This window comes from Alexandromys fortis, unplaced genomic scaffold, assembly GCF_014885135.2.
Source record: "Alexandromys fortis isolate MF-2015 unplaced genomic scaffold, M_Fortis_MF-2015_v1.1 scaffold_57, whole genome shotgun sequence".
NCBI lineage: Eukaryota > Metazoa > Chordata > Mammalia > Rodentia > Cricetidae > Alexandromys > Alexandromys fortis.
Genome location: NW_026067941.1, coordinates 1,077,454 through 1,103,475, shown reverse-complemented (window position 1 = coordinate 1,103,475; position 26,022 = coordinate 1,077,454). Strand labels below are relative to the sequence as shown.

General features: G+C 46.2%; 1 protein-coding gene across 5 annotated transcripts in view; it reads left to right on the top strand.

Moving 5' to 3' along the window:
- The first annotated feature begins 237 nt into the window (after positions 1–237).
- The window catches only part of Plxna4 (plexin A4), a 450,745-nt gene continuing 424,960 nt past the window's right edge, over positions 238–26,022 (top strand). For 4 of the 5 annotated variants that reach the window (XM_050147953.1, XM_050147955.1, XM_050147956.1 and 1 more), the window contains exon 1: positions 238–937. The gene's annotated coding sequence lies outside the window, so the exon portion shown is untranslated. Of the gene's footprint in view, positions 938–18,545; positions 18,682–26,022 lie in introns of all 5 variants that reach the window. The other variant, XM_050147954.1, reaches the window with a different exon arrangement.

The window sequence follows — 26,022 nt, the reverse complement described above, 5'->3', positions numbered from 1 at the left end:
CCAGGCAGCTGGAGTTTTTGCAGCGCTTGGCCGGGCTTCAATGCACAGCAGCAGCGAGCCGCGGCGGCAGCAGGCAGCCCGGGAGCTCCGGCGGCGGCCGAGCCAGCGGCGGCCCCGCTCCCTGCCCCCTGCAAACTTTGCGAGCAGCCCGCCCGGGGGGCCGGGGGCGCGCCCGGGAGGCTCGGCTTGGACCACGGCCGCACTCTTGGCCGCCGCAGCGCCAGCCGCCGCCGTCGCTGCTATTACCGCAGCTCCGCGCCTCCCCGGGGAGCAGCCGGCGGCTCCCGCGGCCCCCAACCCCGGACCCTGGGCATTGCCCGGCTAGTCCCCGGGCAGGGGTGGGGGTAACAGCGGCGCAGCCAGCCCTGAGCTGCTAGGGGGTGGCCGCCACTACGCAGGGTGGCGCGCAGAGGCTCAGAGAGCGCTCCCCGGCGGGTCCCCAACGCACTCACCGCCGCGCCAGGGCAGCGGCCCGACCCGGCTAGCATGGGCGGCGCGGAGTGACGCCGCCGTGCCCGCTTGGCATCAAGGACATTCAGCCCGCGGGGGTGGGGACGAAGGGGGGCAGCCCCGCGTCGCCGCCGCAGCCCCTGAGAGCACTGTCGCTGCTTGGGCTCCGGGGCTGGGTGGAGGAAAGGGGTGCTTGGAATCGATCCACATTTTCTGACCTTTTTGTTGGACATTACGCCCACCTTGGACATTGCAAGAGGAGCTGTCAAGCCCGGCAAGCTCTGATTTGGCCCCCTCCGTTTTCCTCTGCTGCTCGTGGCTTCCCCGTGCCTCGGTGGAGTATTTGCGTTCGGGGCTGGGGCTGAAGGAGGCAGCCACACGCGCGCACACGCACACGTTCTGAGGAGGGCGAGAGGCAGCGGTACAGGCACCATCTGCAGTGTCAATGCGGCGCTGGGGCTGAAGGAGGGAAACGCCGCTCTTCCAGGTAAGGAGCCACCGGCCGGGCGCAGGGCCAGCGGGGCAAAGCGGGCGGAGGTGCCGGGTCCGGTCCCAGAGTCCTCGCCTGCTCCGAGACACACACACACACACACACACACACACACACACACACACACACACAATCACACGCGCGCGCACACATGCATACACGCATACACTGAGCTCACGCACCTGCCCACGTCCCACCTGGACACCCGCGTAGGTGCAGCGCAGCCCGGAGCAGGGATTTCCCGTGTTCTTCTCTTCACCGGACCTAGACTTCTCTTGCCCAGGACTTTCAGGTTGGGATTCGATAAATGACTGACTCTCCTATCTAGCCTGGTAGGATGAGGGAGCGATTTTGCTGTTTCTAGCTCCTTTCATTTCCTAACTGGTTTTTACAAAACAGGAGAAGTCATGGGAGGTCTTAGGAGACCCGCCCAGTGCAATTGCGCCCTTGGCTTTTGGACACTCTATTTTTTTTTCTTTCCTTTTATTAAATAGGATAAAGACAGAGAGATATATACAGATAGATATATAAAGGACAGAGATTAGGAGATTGTGGTGATCGGGCGCCTGGGAGGAGGCCACATAAGCCACCGGGGCTGCAGTTCTGTAGGGCGGCGCATATGGAACAGACTCTGCGTTTCGCTAGTAAAGGCAGCACACACGCCTTTCCGAAGCGTGGCACTGCTTCCCCGGAATGTGCCGGGATTTCAGGCGGGGAGGGGCTTTAACATCAAAGCTAGAGGAGGGATCCTCGTCTAGGGAGGGTGCTGCGGTCCTTTAAGGAGGATCAACCCTTATTCACGTTGCTAGTTGCTGGTAGACAGCAAACAGACAGGGCTTGGGGACACAGCTTTGTGGCCAACCTCTCACTTCCTTATCCTTCTCTGTGCAAGTGAGGCAGTTTCCCCGGGTGTCTTTCGATAACACCTGTCACATGTCTTTGGGGTATGCGTCTGAGAACGCAAACTAGGAGGAGAGTAGAGATGGATGTAGACTCTACATCCAGGCAGAAAGGACCGTGAACACATTGGCATACCCGTCCTTTAAGGTATTGGGTCTACTGTGTCTCCCAGAGTCCAGATCCTCTGCGTGCAGAACTGCTTTCCAGAAGTCAATGGTTCAAGTTGTACTTCCCCAGAGCTCCACACCCCCCCCACCCTAGTTTCAGAGTCTGCTCATTCTGAAACTTTTCCTAGAATGGATGGGGAGGGGGGTTGGGGTTCCAAAGGGCTTTTTCATGGCTCCCCTATTAAAGTCTAAGAGAGACTTCGTTGGGGCCTCAATTTTTGCCTGGAGAAGAATAGAAGGTTCAAATACATCATTATTCCAGGCTCGAATACACATATAGAAAGTTTCTATCCTTCTATAGGTATCCCTTTGTGGTGTTTTTGGGGCATCCTGATAAAAATGGGATATACTTCTTTCTTCTTCATAAGATCATGTGTTCAGAGTGTCTCATAAACCTACCAAAGGGAGAAATATGTTGGGAATCTTGCAGAAGGTGAGGGACAAGGACTCTTGAACAAGGGGGACTAAGTGCAGGTGCAGGGTTTCCACTGTCTTATAAATCCTGATGATGGGGTACAGCCACAGAGGGCTTTCTTTGTACCCTCAGCTCTCCTATTTTTCAAACTTTTTTTTCCTGACCCCACCAAGGGTGGGGGTGGTGGGGAGCAGATGCCCTAGGAGGGAAGCCTTATGCCTGCTATGTGTTGTGTGAGCTGTCCTTTGATTGATCGAAAAAGGTAGCAGGAATAAAGGAAGGCGTCTCACAATGAGAACCTGGATCAGGGAGAAACACTCTTCTTTTTAAGAATGGTGGGTGTGTACAAATCCAGCTGCACACACGCACCTTGCCAAATGCAGTCTTGTCCAAGCACGGGTGCCAGGGGCATCCACTTCTGACTCCTGGGTTGTGGAAAAACATTGGTACGTTATAGCGTGCACACACTTGGAGTGCGTGGATGGGGAGGGCCTGTCTATGCATACGCATGGCTGTGGCACATGGTTTGGAACAAGCAGCAAACTACAGTGACAATGAGTATGTCCCAGAGAGGCATTCCCTCATGGGACCTGCGAGGGCAGGAAGCTGGGGTGCAGATCTCTCCTGCCCCAACAGACGTCTCTGTCCTCCTCTTCCCTTTCTCAAATATTTGCAGCCTCAGGATCTGTTATTTTAAAGCCAAGGCAACTATCATTATGCTGGCTATAAGCTAAGTATTGGAGCTCAAAAGAATCCCCACACTTTCTGCACTTACCATTGGTTTCTAGGAAAAGACAGACAGCAATTAATACTGTGTGTGTGTGTGTGTGTGTGTGTGTGTGTGTGTGTGTGCATGTTTCATTTCCTGGCTCTTTTGCCCAGCCCCGGAGTATACCACAATATCCTTGCCCCACTATTCTTCCGTGGGTATTAAGTTCTCTGGTCCACACTGGAAGACACTCAGTTGCATGCACCAGGGGAGGCCCAGACACAAATCTTTGGTCATCCTTATTGAGGCTGGAAGTTGTTCTGGAAGCATTTCTGTGAACAGCAGGCATGGTTCACCCATGATCTGCTCTGCGCTCACTAAATCCTGCTTACACACACACACACACACACACACCCCACCCTGAAAATGTTTCAGGGAGGAATTTTTCTCCTAGGCAGCCAATTTGCTCTGGTCGCCTTCCCTGTCTCTCTTCTCCTGCCTGCAGACAGGGAAATCCACATGGCAGAATCTGCCTCCACTTGGCCCACAGATCCTTTTAATCATGAGGAGGGCTGCTGGGAATTAAGTGGGGGGCTTTCTAGGGTGGCAACATTCCTACCTAGGACAGAGCGCTCAGGGGGATGGGTTAGTAACTGTTCCGAGCTCCTAGGTATTGCCAGGCTTTGATGGGAAGAAATTATAGCAAGCGTCTCTCCTCCCAGCCAGCTAGGGGGCATTTCTCAGTGGCTCCAGCCCAGTCTCACCAGAGACGGCACTGCACAGACAATGCACACTGGAGACCTGTTGGAGTGCCTCTCCGACTGGCTGTGATGGGGCGGCGGCAATACTGGGAGCCTACCATGATGTGATTTTGACTTTGATTACTCTGCAAAGGATGCATCGCTCTCTCCTCGCCTCTTATTTGTCTACCGTGCTCGCCAATGGGAAACTGGCTCAGGCCCTGGGCAGTTGTGCAGGGTTCATTTCTTTCACGCGACACCCCCTTTCCTCCTCCTTCAAAGTCCTGTCCCTCCCTCCCCTGCGCTTGCGAATGACGCCTCCCAGCTTTGTGCTTGTATCCATCAGCCCATTCACCCTCAAATTTGCTGCACTCCACGAAATCAATATAACATGAATTTAACGACAGCTAGATGATTAAGTGTTATTTATATTTAAAAGCGGCATTTAAAAAAGACGTCGTGCTAATAAATCAAAGGGCTGTTTGGGAGAGCACATGATTAGGGTAATTGCCCTGGAGGCTCCATTGAGTAAGGCTTGGTCCACACAGAGCCCTGCAGACGCTGTCTCTTTAAAAGCTGGTCCTTACTATTCCCTCCCCCAACACCCACCTGATCCCCTCTCAATGTCCTGCCTTACTCTGGGTCCCCCTCCTGTCCTTGCTTCCCAGGCGGCAGATATTCTAGTTATGACAGGAAGGTGGAGCCAGCAAGGAGACAGGAGCAGGCTCTGCCCCTAAGTGGAAGGAGGCGGATCTTAAAAGGGAAGGCAGGCAGGGGTCCTGATTCCCGGCTGGAGGCCTTGTTCCAGAAGAAGAAGGCTGCTTCTCCACTTGCTGAGAAGCAGAATAGCTTCTAGAAGTCCTGAGTGAGGAACCCTGTCCTATGATCCCATGGGATCAGCCTCCCCAGGGAAACAGCTGTGAGGACATTAGTGTTGGCTTTAGCCCTTATGAAAACCCCGGGATGGAAAATAAGTACTAATTAATGATGATCGTAGTGGCCGGTGCTTATGAATCACTTCCTTTTGATCTGCCTTCATCTGAATACTCTAGATGGAGTTGCTCCCTTTAGTGTTCGTTAGCATCCAGAGGCAATGGCTACCACTGTCCCTATATCCTCCCAAAGGACATGAGATGAGGGAGGTTGAGGACTTTGTCCAAAGCCACATAGCCACCAAGTGGTAGAACCAAGTCTCAGTGCTGAGCAGTCTGACCTGGCTTCTTGTCACTAAGCTGCTCGCCAAGTGAGTGGGAGAGTGTGATGGGGGTCCTGATGGCTCCTTTGGATTATCTCCGACCCCAAGCAAAATGTTCTATTTGTTGAGCCTCAAATTACCCTGTTAATTAAGGGGATTTTCCTTGGCTGAAAGTGGATTGCAAAGTTGCACGGATTTTCCTAGTAGACCGATCAGCTCTGAGGTTGACGGTTACTTGATCTGGAAATCTCTGTTTTTCTCTGGGAAAAACACAGAAGACATAGCTGCAGGACTGAATGGAGTCTCCATCTTTGCTCTGGATTTTGGGAAGCTCTAGGGATCTGGTTCTCTGTAGTGAGTATTTCAAATTGTTGGTCTTGTGGAAAGCATACTCTCCCACTGAAGCCTGTAAGGTGGGGTATTGCGGCTTACCATTTTGATGGCATGAGAACTTAGGCTGAGATGACAGTTAAAGATGCCCCAGACCCAGGTTGCTAAGCAACAGATGGCCAGTTCACTGTCGGGCAAAAATTCGTGCTATGGCACCACTCACAGGTGGTGCTCTGTAGCTGTTCTTTCATTCATTCACTAGCTCTTGGGGGTCTAAATTTTAGGATCCAGAGGCAGGGACAAGGTCATGTCATACTCTGTGAAAGTTTCTGCCCATAGCCTTGCCCAGGGAGGGTAATCCTGCAGCTTGAATGGAATTTGGAATTCAGAATAGAAGAAGAAAAGAAGGTGGAGTGGGCACAGGCTAGGAATCACATTGTGACATAAAAGATACACAAGTAGGGTCCCAAGAAGCTAGGCATTATGCTGGGTGTTATCCCACCCAAAACCAGGGCTCCCCAGACTCAGTCCCTTGGGTCTTCGTAATCTCAGGTACAGAATAAGAGAGGGTCTAGTGGTTAGGATTTCCCTATAACTTTCAAACAAGAGACTTTCATCCCATGCACAATGTAATTTGCTTTTCTACACTGTGCAATGATGGAAAGTTTTGTTAAACTTCGGGGAGGTTAGAAGCGGCTTGCTTAGAATTTTATCACTCCCCCCCCAGTGGGAGGGGGCAAGAGTTGGGGAGGCGGAAAGGACTCAGATTTAAACCAACAGGTGCCTGTGAGTTCTGAAGCATCCTAGGAGCCTGGGGCTGTCAGCTGGAATATCCACTCCCCTCCACGGTGCCTTTCCCATGAACCAGGATTCGCAACAGCAAATTGGATTTTAGGATGTTTTTGTCACCCCAACACAAAACACACCACTAGCTAAGAGGATCTTGTCTTCACAGTCAATGTACTGAACCCAGCCTAACGCAATCAATTCCCCAGTTCTTACAAGGAAAAGGCTTTCATTATGAAGTGGGAGGAGAGGAACACTTGGAGATGAGGCCACTGAAACTACAGCTACTGCAAGTCTTTCGCTGCAGGCCAGCGCTTCCCATTTGACGCAGCCCATGAAACTCTTCTTGGGAGAGTACAGTTCACTTCTCCTGGGCCAGTGAAGAGCTGGGAACCAGAGGGTGAAGCAAATCAGACCTTGGATTTATCCCAGAGGTCAAAAGGCAGGAAAGTAAGCAAAGCAGAAGTGGTGGGCTGTTTCTGTTCACCCTGGGTGTAGAGCCTCGTGCTGGCAATTGACACTGGGTTTTCAATCGAGCCAGTCTATGTGGTGTGGCAGCATTGCAGAGGGTAGGAGGTACATTTTCTCACCCTTCAACTCAGTTTTGATTCTTGAAGGTAATACCAACAAGAGAGCAGACATCCCCAAAGTCCGTTCTGTGGTTGTGTAAATAGATATCATACACACCAAATTTATCAAGTCTAGTAAGTCTGAGACACTAGGTAAGTTAAATGAGTTAAGCTAAATGAGCTTCTTGCTGTGGAATTTCTCACAGGCTGTAACACACCAGCATGCTCCACGGTGGTGTAGCCCTGGAATCTATCACGAAATAAACACTGTCGTGTGTGTACATGTGAATGCCTACATGGTTTCTCTCTCTCTGTGTGTTTTTTTGTTCATATGTATGTGCCAGTTATCTGTGTGTAGATGTGGAAGCCAGAGGTTAATGCTGAGAGCTTTTCCAGTTGATCACCACCTTACAGTTTTTGAGGCAGGGTCTCTCACCGAACCTTGAGCTTGCCACTTTGGCTGGACTGGCTGGCCAGCGAGTCATAGGCCCTTCCTGTTGGATTCCAGTGCCTATTGTTGTGTCTGGCTTCTTTATGTGAGTGCTGGGGATTGAACCCAGGTCCTTAAGTGCTTGCATCCTGAACACTTGACTGACTGAGTAATTTCTGTAGCTCATGTTTTCTTGTGACCTTATTATTGACTGCATGATTTCAACTGAACTTTTATAACCAAGTCTTGGGTTCTGGTGACAACGAGGTTTCCCAGTCCTCAGAATTCTGTCTCTAGCTTCAGTGTCTGCTGAACCATCTCCATGTTCTACCTTTCTTATTGTCCTTCCAAGGTCATAGAACTTCTCAGGCATGTGGACATATACTTAGATTCATACATGATTCCTATACGTTCTTTTTGCTTGATAACCACCGGTGCTTTAGGAAAAGTAGGCATTGGATATAGCAAAATGTAAATCTCAGCTTGGTCATTACCGGAAAAGTGGTTTTCGGAAAGATCACTTTATGTCTCAATACTCTGTTACAAAATGAAGAGGTTGTTCTAGAGTGGGTGGCTTAAAAATATTTAATATAAAGTGGAGGAATTCCTTGTTCAACTGAAATATTATATGAAATTCTAGTGACCATAAGTGTAAACAGTATTATTCTGGCCAAAGATGAGGATACCTGGATTTGCCCCCTAGCCTGTTTGCCCCTTGCCCCATATCTCAGCCTAGCTTCCTCAGATGCTGGTGGGACATCACTTGATGGAGAGATGGTGAGGCTCAGGGGATGGACCTCCATGGTTCTTCCTACTGTGTCTGATAATGGAGCCTTTACAGGAGTCTGGCCTTGGCTCTGAAGGAGGAAAGGCAGTAAGAGCTTTAGGATAACAGGGCCGGTATGAGTTGTCACTGGGTCGCTTTGAGGGGGAAGCTGGAAGGAAAGAGGTTAAGTTACCTTTTCTCTTTCGCTCTGTGGAGCAATCAGGTTCATCCTCTAGGATTTGACTCCCAAGCTTTATTGAATAATAAAACATTAAAAGAAGCCATAATGTCTGGCACCTCATATTAGGCACCATATGTAGTGAGTCTTTCTCTGTCCTGCCAGCCAGCTCCCAAATAAAGACATGGAGACTTATTGTTAATTATGAAAGCTTGGCCTTAGTTTAGACTTGTCCCACCAGCTCTTATATCTTAAATTAATCCAATCTTTTTATTAATCTACAATCTAGCATGTGACTCTTGCCTCTGTCCCATTCTGCATGTCTAACTCCATCTATGCCTCCATGTCATCTCTTGTGTGCCTCGATTCATCTCCTTCTTCCTCTCTCTCTCTGTCTGAAAGTCCCATTTATACCTCCTGCTATTGGCTGTTCAACCCTTTGTTAAACCAATCACAGCAGTATATCTTCACACAGTTACAAATACTCTACAACAGGGTGAGATAAGACAGATGAGGGCAAATGCATCAATTGAGCCTCATGTAAGGACTGTGTGGCTTCAGGGTCTAGACAGAGAGACGGGAAGGAATTCTCTAGTAAAGAACTCCCTAGATTCATAGAGTTGTGGCAGCCTTTGCCAACCACACTGCAGGTCACCCAACTCACAGCCCCCACTGAAACCACATTAAGAATGAGTGCTGGCATTCCTGGGGCTATTACTACATTGTTTTTGCTCTTGACAGTGAAATTATTGTATGGTTTATAATGAGCTAATACTGATAAAATTGTTGAGTTGGTCATATTATCAAAAAGAAGAGTTACTGGACAGGTATCAAGACATTTCCCTGACATTGAGCTGGGTTAGCCCCCTGAAGCGCTTTCCAGCATTACCTGGGGCGTTCCAGGCTCATGAGCAGATACCACAGCTGCTGGGAAAGCAGGGGCAGAAGCCTGAGATCTGTCCCCCCCCCCCCCCCGCTACTTCTGAGTCCTGTTGTAAGCACTGAAGGGTGGTGCAAGAGATGATAGTTCTGCATAAAGTTTTCTTTAACTTTAAGTTGTTGCTTTTAACCAGCCCTGTTCCCTCTGAAGTTTATTGTTTATTTATTTGTTTCTGGAAACGCTCGCACTTTGAAGGCCTTCTCAGGTCAATTTGGACAAAGGCTCAATGATCACACTGTGTTTGTGACCTCTCTCCTCTCTCTCTCTCTCTTTCTCTCTCTCTCTCTCTCTCTCTCTCTCTCTCTCTCTCTCTCTCTCTCTCTCTCTCTCCTCACTTCCCTATTAGAGGCTGACCTGTCTTCCTTCCCTAGATGTACTTGCTTTTAACTACTGATGCATGTGAGCAGCTCACTGGCAGAGAGACCCGGGTTTGCAGCCTAGTCTTCCTGAGCGTTCTGCGCCCCACCCGTGCTAGAAAGCACATCTTGTGCAATCAGGAACTCCATTCGTTCTTTTCCACGATGACAAAGGGGCTGTTGCCCGGCAGGGGCAGGGATGACAATTGAAATCATGTACAACCTGCTCTCTGTATCCATGGGCTCCACATCTGTGGATTCAACTAACTGTGCATTGAAAATATTAAAAGCAATCATATTGCTGCTGCATGTGAAGAGACTCTTCTCCTTGTTCTTACTTCCCTGCACAATGCAGCCTAATGGCCATTTACATAGCATTTCCATTGTATTAGTGTTATAAATCATCGGCAGATGATTTAAAGTATACAGGAGGATAGGCCTATGCTGCATGCAGGCAAGTATTATATCATTATATATAACAGTCTTGAGTATCTGCGGAGGGTTTTTTTTTTTTTTTTCCATCCATGGAGTGTGGAACTGTCCTGGAACAAATTGTTTGCAGATGCCAAGGGATGACTATATTTCCTGATGTCCTAGACTGAGAGGAACTATTTAATACTTCTTTTATACTCAGCCAAATCCAGAGGGTATCTTTTTGAGGTGATTGGTAAATGCTTGCTGAATGCGCAGGATGGAGGTGGATAGGGTGTGGTGGGCTCTTCATGTTGATGGGCGTAGAATCAAAGTATCACTCTCTGAGTGAAGCTTACTGTAGGTTAGATGCTGATGGACGGAGAGGGATGGCCAAGCTAATTTATCCAGAGCTGAGTCCACTGAATGTCCCCTTCTCATGTCCCACTTAAAAAAAAAATTACATGACCAAGAAAGTTCTGCAGATACCTTCTCCTGTGTCCTCTCCATCTCAAAATTCTAGCAAATGTATTAAAGAGAAGCCTGTATATTATTAACCATGTGTTTTACTGTTTATCTGGCAGTGGGTTGCTTTGTGTTGATGTATATACACCTGCTGACATCCCCTGGAATAAAAGTTCTGTTTGGTAGAAAACATTTTTGGGATGGGGATATAGTTCAGTGGTAGAGTATTTGCTTAGCATGTGCAAGGTGGTGGCTTTGTTCCATAACTAGAAGAGTGGGGGAGAAAGAGGAGGAGAATGGGAGGGAGAAGGGGAAGGGGGAGGAGGGGGACAAAGGCAGCAGCAACATTTTCGTAGATAGTGTCCTTCCATGGGATGTTTTTAAGTTCAAGGTCAACTTGGAGGAGAGCATACTAGGAAGAGGAATTCACTGTCCTAGCTAAGTGAAGACATGTGGGGTCCATCTTTCAGAGATTCTGCCCATCTCTTGTCCCTGTCAAATGCTTTTGAAGGGCCCAGAAGTGACTGAATTCTTACACCACTTCTCTGAGCATGGCCACACAGTCTGCAGGCAGGTGCAGGGTGCAGGGTTTGCTTTGGGAAGTGTGAATGCAGCTCTGGTAGATGACAGAGCACATCATTGACCAAGGTGAATGTTTGCAGAACATGTAAGTAATGACATTCACCTTTTCCTCAGCAACTCTCATGGAAGAACAGACCTCAGAAGAACTGACCAAGGGAAATGTTCCTTATCAAATTGACAAATGAGATTTGCATTATTAAGACACATCTCCCTAAATTTTGAATAGTTGAAACCAATTTCCTCCTGAGATGTGTTGGGGGAGCCTTTGCCACTCTAAAGGGGAATGAAGGTTTGTGATTTGACTATGAATTCATGGCCTTAATCATGAAATAGTGCCCCAGAGATTATATTTCCTATAGGAATCATTTTTAACCACCGGTTATTCATTTTAGATAGGTAAATAGTGTGCGCATGTGTGTGAGGAGGGGTGGATTGAACAGAAGGTCCTGGAGATTCTGTAGTTTGGTTGGTTGGAACTTCATGATTTCAGAGAGTCAGAACATTGCAGATGGAGAACCAAAATCACATTGGGTTATCTTTAGTCTTTGTAGTAGATATTTATTGCTCACCCCTGGATCTGACTTAACATTCTTTTGATTACCAGATAAAACATTCAGAACATATTCTTGAGAAGCCATTAGCTTCCATCAGCCCCAAAGCTAAGGATTTCAGCAGATAGCATCTGAAACCTATAGCAGAGTTTCCCCACTTGCTGTACCCACCTGCCCATGGTCTCAGTGTTTGGTAAATGTGTTAATTTATATCTGCTTTTTGATTTGTGTTCATAGTACTTCATGAAACCATTTTCCATGATGGGTCATGTTAACTGAGGCAACACAAGTCTGTGATCCTCGACCACAACCACTCATATTTGGCTCAATGTATATAAACTATCTCTTGCATTCTTTGGAAGGAGAGTTGTGTTTTGCATGGACAAGGGTACCATTCCAAGTGGTATTTGGCTTTGGATTACCTAGGGACAGCAACCGATAGCCTGCTTGCCCAACTGTTGGGCCTACAGTCTCTTCCACCTGAACACCTAGTTCCAATGCAGAGTGAATAATGGTTGCTAACACACACTTACTAACAAAACTCCCCTGAGACCCATTCATAAAGCGCTGCACTGGTGATTCTATCAGCATTAAACTGTTTGGTGACTGAGTTTAGAATTATAGGAATCGGGGAAATGAATTAGCCATAAATCAAGTCCCAGCTGAGTTCAAACCCAACTGCAGTGAGTTTTAAATTTAAGCAATCTCGCTCTGATGAAGCAGTTGTGAGTCAAGCACTGGAGCTCTGCTGCTCTTGACTTTGGAGAAGTAAGTGTGGCAGCCATCCTTTGATGGGAAGCCCGACAGCAGCTTGTATTGATTCCTAGCCGTGTTGCGAAAGTATCACTTCATTTCTTCCTTATAAACTCTTCTCTCTCTCTCTCTCTCTCTCTCTCTCTCTCTCTCTCTCTCTCTCTCTCTCTCTCTCTCTCCTCTCTCTCTCTCTCTCCCCACCCTTAAAGTAGGAATCCTATTTGCAGGGACACAGCAGAGGGCAGATGGGAGAGGGGCTTAGGCCCACGGGGCAGGGGGACTATTCATCAGTTTCTCTTTGGCCCTACCCATGCTAAGTCCCAAGGAAGGGGACATGGGGGCTGCTGTAGGTGGTGTCCTGTGGCTTGTTTCCCTGCTTGAGCCATATTGGAGTCTTCCTTCTGGGAGATGAGCACAGACAATCGACGAAGAGAACACTGAGGAAGCGGCACAGACTGTCATGCAGTAGTTGTCAACTGTGGTCTAATTAGAAGTCATTTATGTAAGTTACAGGGTCCCCCGACTGGAGCTTGTCGGAAATGTGACTACAGCCTCTCCAGGCTGATTTTTTCCCCCTCTCCTGCAAAAAATAATCCTGTGGTTTTCATTTTCAGAGCAATTGAATGTACTGGTCAGGGAATAGAGAGGCCTAGCTTCTAATCCCAAGTCTGCGGAATATTCTCCAGTCACTTCTGTCTGGGCAATACCTCTATTTCTCTCTCTTTGAAGCCAGGGATAAGCCCTTCTGTCCCCCACCTGCAGCCCAGGAGGATGAATATGGTCAGACATATTAAAGGCCTGGCTTCAGAAACCAGGGTCTGTTTACACACAAGGTCAAAGAAAATCAAGAAAGAGAGTGGTGGAGCTAGGCTTCTCTCCATGAGTCCTTTAGCATCTCCCCATGTTTGCTGCTCTGGTAAAGAGCTATAAAGGATTAAAGCTATTTGACCAAGGCCAGAAAGAACAATGCAATTGGGACAGCAGGAGAAAGTGCACTGGGATGCTTAACACCAGAAAAGAGGGGGCCTCTGCAGGGTGGGTGGGAGAGTTGGTTATTGTAGGTTGAGCTGGGGACTTTGGAGAAGGAAGGGGGCAAGATTTCCCTACATTCCCAGATTTCACTGTACTCCATCCAAATATACTTATTTTAGCTAGAGAAGTTCGCTGTGACGTTATAGGAGATTCTACCAACTATTCTATCAGTCATCCATTCAGCCAGTGTCTGTTGAGTACCTACGACACTGCCAGAACCCATGGAAGGGTTGATTTGCAGAGGAAAGGGCCTCTTTACTGTCTGTAGAGAACAGTGGATTATGAATATAGCATGGTGTGAACGGAATCTAAATGAACCATGGTAATGGTGGAGGCATGATGAGATCATAGGTGGGCATGTGTCCAAATATGAGAAGAAGGACATAGAGATGACCCTTGGCAGGAGGAGAAGTGAACTGAGTTTGAAGGGTCAGTTGAACAGTGAGCATACGAAGAGAGGCTTGAAGTAGAGGAGAGCGCATAGGTAGGCATAGAGAGGGTATGAGTGCATCCATGGGGTCATATGAAATTGACCAAGTTCAAGACCAAGTGGGAAGGGGTGTGTAGAAGCCAGGCCAAGAACAGCATAAGTGTCCCAGGGAGGGATTTGCCCTGGAGGTCGAGCTTTGGGGTATTCCAAAGAAGAGAGTCAGTCTGATCAGATCCTCTTGTAGAAAGGCCTCAATGGGGAGCATGTGGAGACCAGTTGGAAGTAAGGTAACTCTGACAACCTGGGGATTCCTGAGCAGGGGCTGAAAAAAGTCAGTGGGAAAAGTGGGAAAGGAGGTATGTAGGAGTTAGAGTTAATGGTGGTAGCTATGGTGGTAAAGATATTAGCAACAAAATAAGGGAAGGGGACCTGGGGATCCCTTATAGGTGGCTAACTTGAGCAGCTGGTGGCAAGTGAGATCCTTGATAAAGCAGAAGTTTCTAGATGGAGATGGGGCTGGAGTACAGATCAGGATAGCAGTGGTGCTTTCCTGTCTGGATATAGTGAACTGAAGGATGTAGGGAGTCAGGGTGGAGGGGATCAGAGACCAGTGACTTGACCTTCCTCTGCTTGCCCATGCTGTTTTAACTCTGTGACCATGGGCTTTACAAGCTCACTTTGGGATCTAGCAGCAGCTTGGTAAACAAGGAAGACCCACATGTGGAGTTTTGCATTTATGTGTGTGTGTGTGTGTGTGTGTGTGTGTGTGTATTTGAGCTCTACATTTTTCTCTGCTCCTCTCCTTGCCTCTCCCCTCTCCTTCAACCTCTCCCAAGATCCCCATGCTCCCAATTTACTCAGGAGATCTTGTCTTTTTCTACTTCCCATGTAGATTAGATCTATGTAAGTCTCTCTTAGAGTCCTCATTGTTGTCTAGTTTCTCTGGGATTGTGATTGTAAGCTGGTTTTCTTTGCTTTATGTTTAAAAACTACTTATGAGTGAGTACATATGATTTTCTTTCTGGATCTGGGTTGCCTCACTCAAAATGATGTTTTCTAGTTCCATTCATTTACATGCAAATTTCAAGATGTCTATATTTTTTCTGCTGTGTAGTACTCCATTGTGTAAATGTACCATATTTTCCTTATACATTCTTCATTAGATGGGCATTTAGGTTGTTTCTAGGTTCTGGCTATGACAAACAAAGCTGCTATGAACATAGTTGAGCACATGTCCTTGTGGCATGATTGAGCATCCGTTGGATATATATCCAAAAGTGGTATTGCTAGGTCTTGAGGAAGGTTGTTTTCTAATTTTCTGAGAAATCACCACACTGACATCCAAAGGGGCTGTACCAGTTTGCATTCCCACCAGCAATGCAGAACTGTTCCCTTTACCCCACAACCTCTCCAGCATAAGTTGTCATCAGTGTTTTTGATCTTGGCAATTCTTACAGGTGTAAGATGGAATCTCAGAGTTGTTTTGATTTGCATTTCTCTGATGACTAAGGGTGTGAGCATTTCCTTAAGTGTCTTTCATCCATCTTATATTCCTCTGTTGAGAGTTCTCTGTTTAAATCTGTACTCCATTTTTTATTGGAATATTTATTCTTTTGATGACCAAGTATATTTTGGAGATCAGACTTCTGTCTGATGTGGGGTTAGTGAAGATTTTTTCCCATTCTGTAGGCTGTCATTTTGTCTTTTTGACTGTGTCCTTTGCTTTACAGAAGCTTTTCAGTTTCAGGAGGTCCCATTTATTAATTGTTTCTCTCAGTGTCTGTTGGGGTTATATTTAGGAAGTGGTCTTCTGTGCAATGCTGTCTTGAACGGTTTACTTGAGATGTTTCTTACAATACCCCTGGCATCCACCTAGTTTTCAGAGAGTCCCACTATTTTCCAGTGGGGAAAAATGACAGTCCTGGGAGGTTGAGTGGTACCCACATTATTAAGGAGCAAGCCTGGGCAAAAAGAGGGCAATGGAGAATGAGAGGCCTTTTTTTTTCTGCTCATTTTTTTTGTTCGGTTTCTTGGTGCATGTCCCCCTCTCCACGTCAGCAGGGCCACTTTTAAAATACTATGGTCTAGTGAAGGAGTTTCATCAACCTAAGAGATGACAGAGTTTGGCCGTTACCCTCAGAGATAATGACTTGTTTATCTAGACCAACATCCTGAGTGATAGTGAGGTATGATAAAAAGACAGGGAAAATTAGGGGGCCATGTGGAGAGGGAGAAGCTTTTCATTCTGGGGTCTTCTTTCCCTTTCCTGCTGAGAGCCAAGACACTTGAACACAACTGATAAAGCCAGAATTGCCTACAGAGATACTGTGAGTTTTCCTAAAGATATCTCAAACAAGAATGTTGAAAACAATAGATTACACTTATTTAGGGTCAGAATGTTTGTGCCCTTGAGTGTCCACTCTTATCCCTAAATTCAAATGATGCTACTTGTAAAACCATGTATGATTTCATTTACAAAAGCAAAAGTTGGAAAAAGAACTAAAACAGATCATATATTTTCATTTAACTTTTAAGATGGGATTTCAATCTTATTGTAAATTATGTAAGAATGTAACATAAAAAGCTACAAGATTATATACATACATACATACATACATACATACATACACATACATATACATACATACACACACATATACATACATACCGCCATGGTGAAGACAACTGTGCTTGCTAATTTTATATCAACTGGACACAGGCTAGAGTCATCAGAGAAGGGGAACCCCAATTAAAAAAAATGCCTTCATAAGATGGGGCTGTAAGCAGGACTGTAGATCATTTTCTTAATGAGTGATTGATTTAGTTGGTTCCATTCCTGGGCTGGTGGTTCTGGGATCTATTAGGAACAAGACTGATCAAGCCATAGGAGCAAGCCAGTAAGCAGCACTCCTTCACAGCTTCTGCATCAGCTCCTGCCTCCGGATTCCTGCCTTGCTTGAATTCTTGTCCTGACTTCCTTTGATGCTGAGCCATGATGTGGAAGTGTAAGCTATATAAGCCCTTTCCTCTCCTATATCCTTCGGTCATGGTGTCTCATCACAGCAACAATAATCTAACTAAGGCTCATTGACTACTCATTGACTACTTTCGAGAACGTGTAAACCCATGGCTTAGTTTACTTTTCATCCATTTCTTAAGCATCTCTCTCACTCTCTAACATTCAGACTTACCTGAACAAACTCACTAACTTTGTTTCCCTCTGGCCTGCCCCCCCCCCAATTCCTCTCTACAGGGAGTCTGGGATAAAGCTTTGCCTCAACAGAGGTCCCTGATGGGGGACCACCTCTAGATGCTGGTGGCAGATTTGGGTTGCTTATCATCTGCACTACTACTAGCAGTAGGAGCCTGGCGACATAGTCACGTTGATTGTACAGGTCTGGCTTGGTCCAGAGTGCTAAAGGATTATTTCATTATTCAAATACCTTTTAGGCAGTGCCCATCCAGGGGGCTCCCTGTGTGCTCCATACCTCACACAGGTATGGTGAGGGCATTTGAATTAATATGCCAAGCAGAACTTGGCACCTAGTAGATATTAAAGCAGTGTTTGTTGTTTGTCTTTGCAGCATGTTGGGAAATTGACTAATATATCTATGACATGTGCTTAGCAGTCTATAGGAAGGCTTTCTTGTCCCATTTTGTGGTCCCTATTCACCGTAAGACATGGAGACTGGTCTGGTAGTGGATCTCTGATTCTGTGTGCCCGTTCTGAGGACTCAGCACAGGAACTGGAGAGAACAGGCTCTTTGCTTTAAGCAGAGTTTGGAGAGGAAATAATACCCAGCTCCTTGGATGCAGCAGAGGAGCGAGCTGCGTCCCGCTGCCAGGCTAGCTTAACCCCCTAAATAACCACACAGAAATTGTATTAATTAAATTACTGCCTGGCCAATTATCTCTATCTTGTTATTGGCCAACTCTCACATCTTTATTAACCCATCTCCATTAATGTGTATCACCACTTGACTGTGGCTTACCAGCATGAGTCTAATCAGCATCTGTCTCGGACAGGAGAATCATGGTGTCTGCCTGTCTGTCCTTCTTCCCAGCATCCAGTTCTGTCTACTCCACCTCCCTAAGACTGCCCTATCAAAAGGCCAAGGCAATCTCCTTATTCAACACAAATACAGAAGGACTCCTACACCACTTGCAGTCGATGCAGACCGTTTTGGGCACCCCGTGCCTCCGTGGAAAGGGATCAGTCTTGGGTGAGGAGTGGTGGGTTCAGTGCAGGATATCAGACTAACACAACCACTGTTCTGCCAGTTCTTTAGAGCTAGGGCTTCCAAGAGTTCATCCCAGAAGCCGCCTGTAGCTGCAGAATTTCAGTGCAGTTCCAGGGGACATGATGCTTATGCTTTCTGCTAGGTTGTTTATGGTTGATGCTAAACATGACTGACCTCCAGGCTTCCTCACAGAATGGAGGTAGAACAGGAGTGGGGTGGGGGCACAGGCCATGTTTTGGGGCACTCCCCTTTCGATAGTTCTGTTCATCTTTACTCACAGTTCTGTATCCAGTTTTGTGCATGCTGCGCTCTTCTCAGTATGTTAACTCCCAACGTGGCTGCACGTCTGTCCTTGGAGCAGTCAGTGGTTTTCCAGGTTTATCTGCAAGTACACTCTTCCCTTTCTGGAGGCAGAGAGCATGCCTGGAGACCCCGGGAAGGGAAGTAATCTCACCGCAGGGCTTCTGGTGGGGATGGAAGGAGAGCTGTGGCCACACCCAGCTCTCCCTACACACGTGTCTCCCCAGCCCTGCTGCGGTGCCTCTAGAACCTACAATGAGGGATCTGAATTTTAGCCACAGCTCTCTCCAACCCTGTGACAAAGGTATGGGTCTCCATTGCTCCCCCTCTAATTGCACTGCCTTCTCATTGGCCGACAGGCTATTAGATAGCCGCAGAGGGGCAACCCGTCACCTGGTCAAACGAGAAGACAAGAAAGGAGGCATCACATGCTTGAGATTCAACATGCCAGCCGCCTACATAGTGTCAAGCTGGATGAAAGTCTCCAGGCTGAGGGTGAGCTCCAAACTGTGTGTTGGGTGGAATTAGAGAGAGCAAGCTCTGCTGATCCCGGCCCTCTTTGCAGGAACGGCTCCTACTCATTCCATTCCTCTCCAGTCCTCCTTCCATGGCTTAAACAAGACTGGCCTTTCTTGGCAAATACTTAGAAACAGACTCATTAAATAATTTGTATAAACCGTGTTTATGTTACTGGCTGTCATTATGCAGTGAAATACTATTTTATTTGCATTAGGATTTACAGTGATGTAATTGCTCTCAGTTTTAATTTGATGAGGCCTGGGTTGGTGTGTTCAAGAGAGCCAGAGTAAAAGTCTAAGACATATCACACAACCAAATATAGAAAACGGAGTCTGCAACTGTCAAATAAAATTTCCCCGGCACATATTGTTTTGAAAGAATGGCATTTTCACCTAATACTTCTATTTGCAAACTTTAAAATATTGCCAGGCACGGGAGAGACTTTAATTGGCTAACCAAGGTTTTAAATGCGCTTACATTCCAACCATTTCCTGGGTCCAGTCATTTTCGTGTGGCAGCCGTAGCTTACTTAGAGACTCTCTGCAATGTCAGGCTGCCAAGAGTTTTCTGGTAAATTGCAATTTATTGACTTTATTTTGGGTATTTCCATTTTCTTAATTGCACATTTCTTGAGAGCAACCGTCTTCTTACACACATTTATAATTCCCGCTGGACCCAACATAATGTTTAATTTCCTTCTTTCTCTCCGCATACTCACTAGGTTTTCTGATCTTCAAAAGAGAAGTGGTTTTTGTTTTGTCTTTTTTTTTAAATTATTTTTTAAAGACGGGACTTTGCGATATAGCTCAGTCTGGCCTTGAATTCCCAGTGAGCCTCCTGCCTCAACCTCCCAAGTTGCCTAGTTTAAAGAGGGGTGTTTGAGTGTCCAGATGGTTAGAGGACACTAACCACTGGAAAGCAAATGAGTACGCAGGAAGCGGGAAGCAGTTTCATGGGGGAAGTCTGCATATGGAGGTGCCTACGTGTTAGTGTTAGTGTGTTCATTCCATTTAGTCATCCTTACTTCCCAGTGGACGGTTAGTGGCATTTAGTTAGTTGGAGCTTCATCACCAACTTACCATATCCCATGGGAAGCACGAGGAGCTGCTAATTCTTCCTTTCCGTAATGAAAACATGAAACCAGGCTGATTTCCTGTTGTCTTGGGCTGGAAAATTCTGAGCTTTTATAAATACTTTTGAAAAACGAGAACTCTAGCATGGCTGTAAAAGTCCAGGAAATAAATGTCTTTCTTTGAGGGCACACGCAATTGCCCTTGGCAGCTGCTTACCTATTTTCATCCCTTCCCTTCCCCACTCCTTTTCTCTTCTGTGAAGAAACTATCAAATGGCAGGCTTTTGCCAACTCACTTCCTATCTGTCTTGTCTGAGTCAAACATCCTGGCGGGGCTGGCAAGTTGTGAGCCTTTGCAGGGGATGATGGGAACATCCCAACACCGTTAGTGGTTAGGCAGGCTCGTTCTCTTATGACTCTGCCTCTGATTGGCCAGTTACAATGTGCAGCAGGTGAGTATAGCAAAGGCAAGGGTCAAAGTCACATGCACAGCAGGCTGCTGGCCAGAGGCTTTAGGAATTAGGAGCAGCTCTGCCCACCTTCATTTTACATATGTTTTACATGATCCTCTGCAGTCTGGTGTTTTTTAAGTGTGTGTGTGTGTGTGTGTGTGTGTGTGTGTGTCTGAAATTTAAAACCTGAGCTTATTTTTTTATCACATTTAATTTGGGGTGGAGGGACCATTTTTTGACAAATTGCCCCCAACTGTGGGCCATCTCCATCAGTGGGCTGAACCTTACTGTAATACCATGTGACTACTCTTATCTCATTTGACCTTCCCAAGTCTTGGAATTTGTCATCTGCAAGTTTGATAAATGTGATTCTCAGTCTTCATTCAAATTACTGTAAAAATGTGAAAAGCCTAGCATCAAGGACAGAACCCTTTGCCTGGACATATCCTGGAGAGCATGCTTTCTGAGTTTGATGAATAACCATTGAGTTACCTTCTCGAGGTCTGGGAAATGGTGGGCTGCCAAGGACCCAGCATAGACTCTGGAGGCAGACAGGCCCGTGGGTGCAGCTTGACTTATGCCAACACCACTGCAGGGACAGATTGTTTTCTGAAATGACAGGTAAGTGACAGCTGCAGGTCTCCTCTTGTGCTACCTGCTACCGAAAGCAGATTACAGATTACGAACTCACTGTTTCCTCTCCTCCCAGCCTTTGTCAGCCATCGGGTCCACCCCACTCTACAGGTGAGGGAGGGCCTGCTGTCTGTCAGTCCCAGTTGTTCTAGTAGGAGAGAGAGTGCTAAGGTAGCAAGTACCTCCAACCCTGCCATGCAGCACACTCAGAGGGCATGCAGAGTTCCCTTCTTAGGGCCCTGGAATGAGGCAAAACCCTTTTCTGTGTCATCTACATAGAAGAGCGTTTGCAATGCACTGCCATGGCGACTCTGGTGAGTTCATCTGAGCTGGAGGCAGCAGCACTTTGGATGCAGTTCCCATTCATGGTGGCACAATTAATAAAAACCCAGCTATAGATATTGGGGTTCAATCTGAAGACCAGGAAATCAAACCAGCCAAACAACCAGAGAGCTCTTACCTCTAAGAAATCCTCAGACTGAGAGAACGAGTTCCTGTCTCATCCCAGTTTATATTCCTCTCTAGTACTGGCATTAAAGTTGTGAGCCACCACCACCTGGATCTGTTTCTGCACTGATGTTGTGTAGCCCAGGGTAGCCTTGAACTCAAAGAGACCTATCTGCCTCTGTCTCCCAAATCTTAATATTAAAGTGTGTGCTTCCACTGCCTGGTAAGTATGACGGACTAGTGTGGCTGTTTTACTCTCTGATCTTCAGGCAAGCTTTATTTATTAAAATACAAATGAAATACCACTACAATCCATCTTCTGGGGTAGTGGCTCTCAACCTTCCTAATGCTGCGAATGTTTTTTATGCTGTGGTGACCTCCCAGCCACAAATTATTTTCATTGCTACTTCATAACTGTAATTTTGCTACTGCTATGAGTTGTAGTATAAATATCTATGTTTTCCAGTGGTCTTAGGCGTCCCCTGTGAAAGTGCCCTACATGACCCACAGGTTGAGAACCGCTGTTCTAGTGGCTCTGTGGGCCACTAGACTGCTCTGAAGACTGGGACGCAGACAGAATGGGAGCCCTAGATAAGAACAGAGCCACAAAGGACTCCGAGCTTGCCAGAGGGCAAAGATTCCTGGAAGCCACTTCTAACCGATCATCTGTCTTTGACATCACTTTCCAATGAGAAATTTTTCTTAACATCCCTCATGTTCATTAACAAATCCAGTAATGCCTGCTGAGACAGTGCGGCTGGAACGCTAAGTGTAGGCTCTGAAGGAAGCTTTCCACCCCCAGTTCACCAGTTCTGTGTGTGTGTGTGTGTGTGTGTGTGTGTGTGTGTGTGTGTGTGTGATCACACTGCTCCGGATGAGTGTGAGTTAAAGTGGAAAGCTGAAGTAGCCACATTAGTTCTCCTTATCTCGGGGTTTCCCCAGCCACAGTTTCTGCTACTTACAGTCAGTACACTAAATGGAGCCTTCCAGAAGCTCACGAGTCTAAAATCATGCACCGTTGTGAGCAGCATGGTGACGTCCCGTGCCTCCAGGTTAGTCTCTCCCAGGACACCAGTGATCTCTGTGCATTGCATCTGCACTGCGCATGCTACCTGCCCATTACTCAGGGCTGTCTCGTTACGGTTTTCATGGTACTGCAGGACTTGTGTTCAAACAATGCTTAAGTAGTAGGCTAAGGCCATTACACAGTGCCTACACATTTTTAACTTCACATCCTCTCGTCCCATAGAAATCACACAATCACAAGTAGAGTGAGCCACTACAATTAGATATTGAGGGAGAGAGGGAGATTTCCATATTTATACTATATTCGTCATAGTATAGACCACATTGTTTTTTATTAAAATCACTCATTGTGACTTGTTTTTAAATTAAAGCTTATCGTGGGGATGCATGTACCTATAGGAACAAACAGTAATATGGTATTTAACACTATACATATAGGAATAAGCAGTATATATGGTATTCAGCACAATACATATAGGAATAAAAAGTATATATGGTATTCAGCACTATACACATAGGAATAAGCAATATATATGGCATTCGGCACTATCTATAGTTTTGGGTACCCGAGGAAGACTACTGTCATTTATTGGCATGTTAGCTTCTTTGGCTGTGTCCTTAAGTATGTTACTTACCTCCTCTGCTATCCAATCTCTTTATCACCGAAAGGTTAATACATTAAGGACTACTGTGACAATGAAATGGCACACATGGGAACCAGTGTGTACACTGTTTGACATATATTAATTGTTCAGTTGGTAGGAGCATCTATGATGTTGCGGAAAGTTACTCCCTGCTCTCCAGACCTAAAACTTGTTAGTCTTGCTTCTTGCCACCCTGAACTGGACCAATGCACTTGATCCTCTTGGTTATTGTCACATCTGTTTTGTCCTGGCTTTGGCAATCCTTGGGGTTTTGTGACCAAGTGGAAGAGCAGGTGGCTGTTCCTACCACATCCATCCTCTCTCTCTCTCTCTCTCTCTCTCTCTCTCTCTCTCTCTCTCTCTCTCTCTCTCTCTCTCTCTCTCTCTCNTCCTCTCTCTCTCTCTCTCTCTCTCTCTCTCTCTCTCTCTCTCTCTCTCTCTCTCTCTCCCTCTTTCTCTCTCTCTCAAGAAGTCTCTTGAAAAGGGACTTCAAATATTTATAGGGATTCCTTCCATTTTGGAAGCCTCAAGGATTCCCCCAAGAGTCTAGATTTAGCAACTATGTCTGCACAACCAATCTGGGCTGTTTGGCCATTTATTTTGCCAGTGTCAGCTTGCAAGTGTACTTTATTTCTACAGAACATGCAGAGGTGACACAGATAATGTTCCCCCAGACCATAGGTATGCTGATTGGCTTTTTATTTCTGGTTTTCTACCCAGGGCTTTAACTGTGGCTTTAGGAGAGAGAACGCAGGAGATTCTTGGCAGTGACTAACCACTCTAAGTACTTAGAATGGATACTGTGCCAAGTATCATAGGACACGATCAGCTAATGTTCTCCTGCAATGAGTCCCAAAGCTGATATGGTTCACTGGAGACCAGAGAGGTGTGTTCAGTGTGTGTGGCATCTACACACTTGAATATGCTCACTTGTATCCAGCAGAGAGAGTTATGAAAACACCCCATTTCTGCTGTGTTCAGCCTCAGGCCCTGGTTTACTGCCAAGGCAACCTTAGACTGCATAGCAAAGGCCCAGGAGATTTTCTTGCATGGTTTTCACAGCGTGTGGCCATCTATCCAGTCAGAATCCATTGCCCCGGGCGTCCTGGTTGTCAGACAATGTTCAGTTCTCCTGGGTTCTGAAAAATAAGTGACATGTCTTCATGTTGACACATTCTTCAGCTGGGAACACGGCACTATTCCCAGACACACACTTATGGGGGAAGAAGGAACCATGGGTTGACTGTGGAGAAGGGTGGGAACAAAAGCTCGGAGAGCCTGATAACTCTCTCTCTCTCTCTCTCTCTCTCTCTCTCTCTCCACGTGTGTGCGTATGTATATTTTGAAGATGATGTGGCTTCTAACCAACACAGTTTAGCTAGATCCGAATAGGATGGTTTTTCCACTGTAGAGCACGCAATACAGGAGAATTGTCACTCCTGTTCTACCTTTCAAAGAAAAGTAGGACTCTCTGGTACATATGTATCACAGTAACCCCGCCCGGATTCTTGTCACAGTCATCCTTTACTCTCCATCATATCTACGGTGATGACAGAAGAGCCCGAGGTCCGGACAGTCTGTGCCATGGCTGGAGTAAGTGTCCTGGTAGTTCAGGTTTGAAAATCATCATCATCTTCATATCTGTGTCTATATCTATAATCTTCCGCCACCATCCCAATAGTTATCCTTGGACAAACTGAGAAGCTACATTTTGCTGTATGCACACCATTCAAGGTCCCCTTCGCATCGCTCCTTTAGACAGGATGTCTAACACTCTGTACTGTACCTCATTTATTTTCCTTATTGATTTTTAGACAGGCTCTCACTCTGTAGATTAGACTGGACTTGAAACCACAGAGAGCTTCTCCTGCCTCCTGCGCTATAGTTCCTACACCCATGTTCCAGAGGTGAGGAAGACATGTCCACGTGCTCCATTGACCAGTCTCGCATCGTCTGGCACAGGAAACTTTCCTTTCTCTTTCACCATGGTGATTTGTACTTACCATGTCCTGACTGACCAGAGGGGACAGAATTCCCCAAGGTTTGCTAAACATCTGGGCAATTCAGTGAAGACATGGATGTCACAGTCTCCTTTCCTTCCTTTCCCTTTTGTGCCCTCTCCAAGATCCTCTGATCTCAGGGATACAGATGTGTTAGAGAACGCCCACCGAGTCAGGGCTTCTTAAACCTTGTTACTCATGGCTCCATTGCCTGAGAAATTTTTAGGTGATTCTAAATTTGTCAGTGTATGACAAATTTATATATAACTCAAAAATTTTCTAATTAAAAATCATAAAGACTTTATTTTTAAAATAACTTGGCAATTATATATAGGTTTAGCATTTATTAAAGATGAAAGTAAATTTACATACTAGTAAGGTGGGCACACTTGTTTATTTTGTACATAAAGAATTAAATCTTGGCTGACTATTTGATACTGGCAGACACAGAACATTCTCAGCATTTTTCGGAGTTCATCAGTATTTTGATTTTACAGTCACCAGTGGAAAGAATGCCACTTCATGCAGATGCACAGTGCGGAATGTCAGAAGTATGGCTAGGGCCATTCTAGAAGTTGTTGGAAATTCTGCCCTAATATGAAGCCAAAATTCATTTAATCATCTTTTATTTTTTTTTAAATAAATGAAACTTAATCTGGCAACTCAAACAACAACTTTAAAAAATATTTACTTTTATTTATGTGTATGAGTGTTTGTGTATGTATTATTGCTTGTCTGGTGCCCACAGAGGCCAGAGATGGATGCTGGCTTCTCTGGGACTGGAATTTACAGACAATTGTGAGCTGCTACTACACAGGTGCTAGGGAATAAACTCGTGTCCTCTGCGAGAAAGGCAAGTGCTCTAACCACTGAGCCCTCTCCTAGTGCCTCACACAGCACGGGTTTGAAACAGCCTATATATTATTTTAAAAATTATTTATTTTCTTTTTTTTTGAGATTTGAAAATAATTACATCTCTTTCCCCCTTCTCCTTTTCCCTCCTAAACTAGCAGTTCTTAGCTGGTGGATCATGAACCCCACAA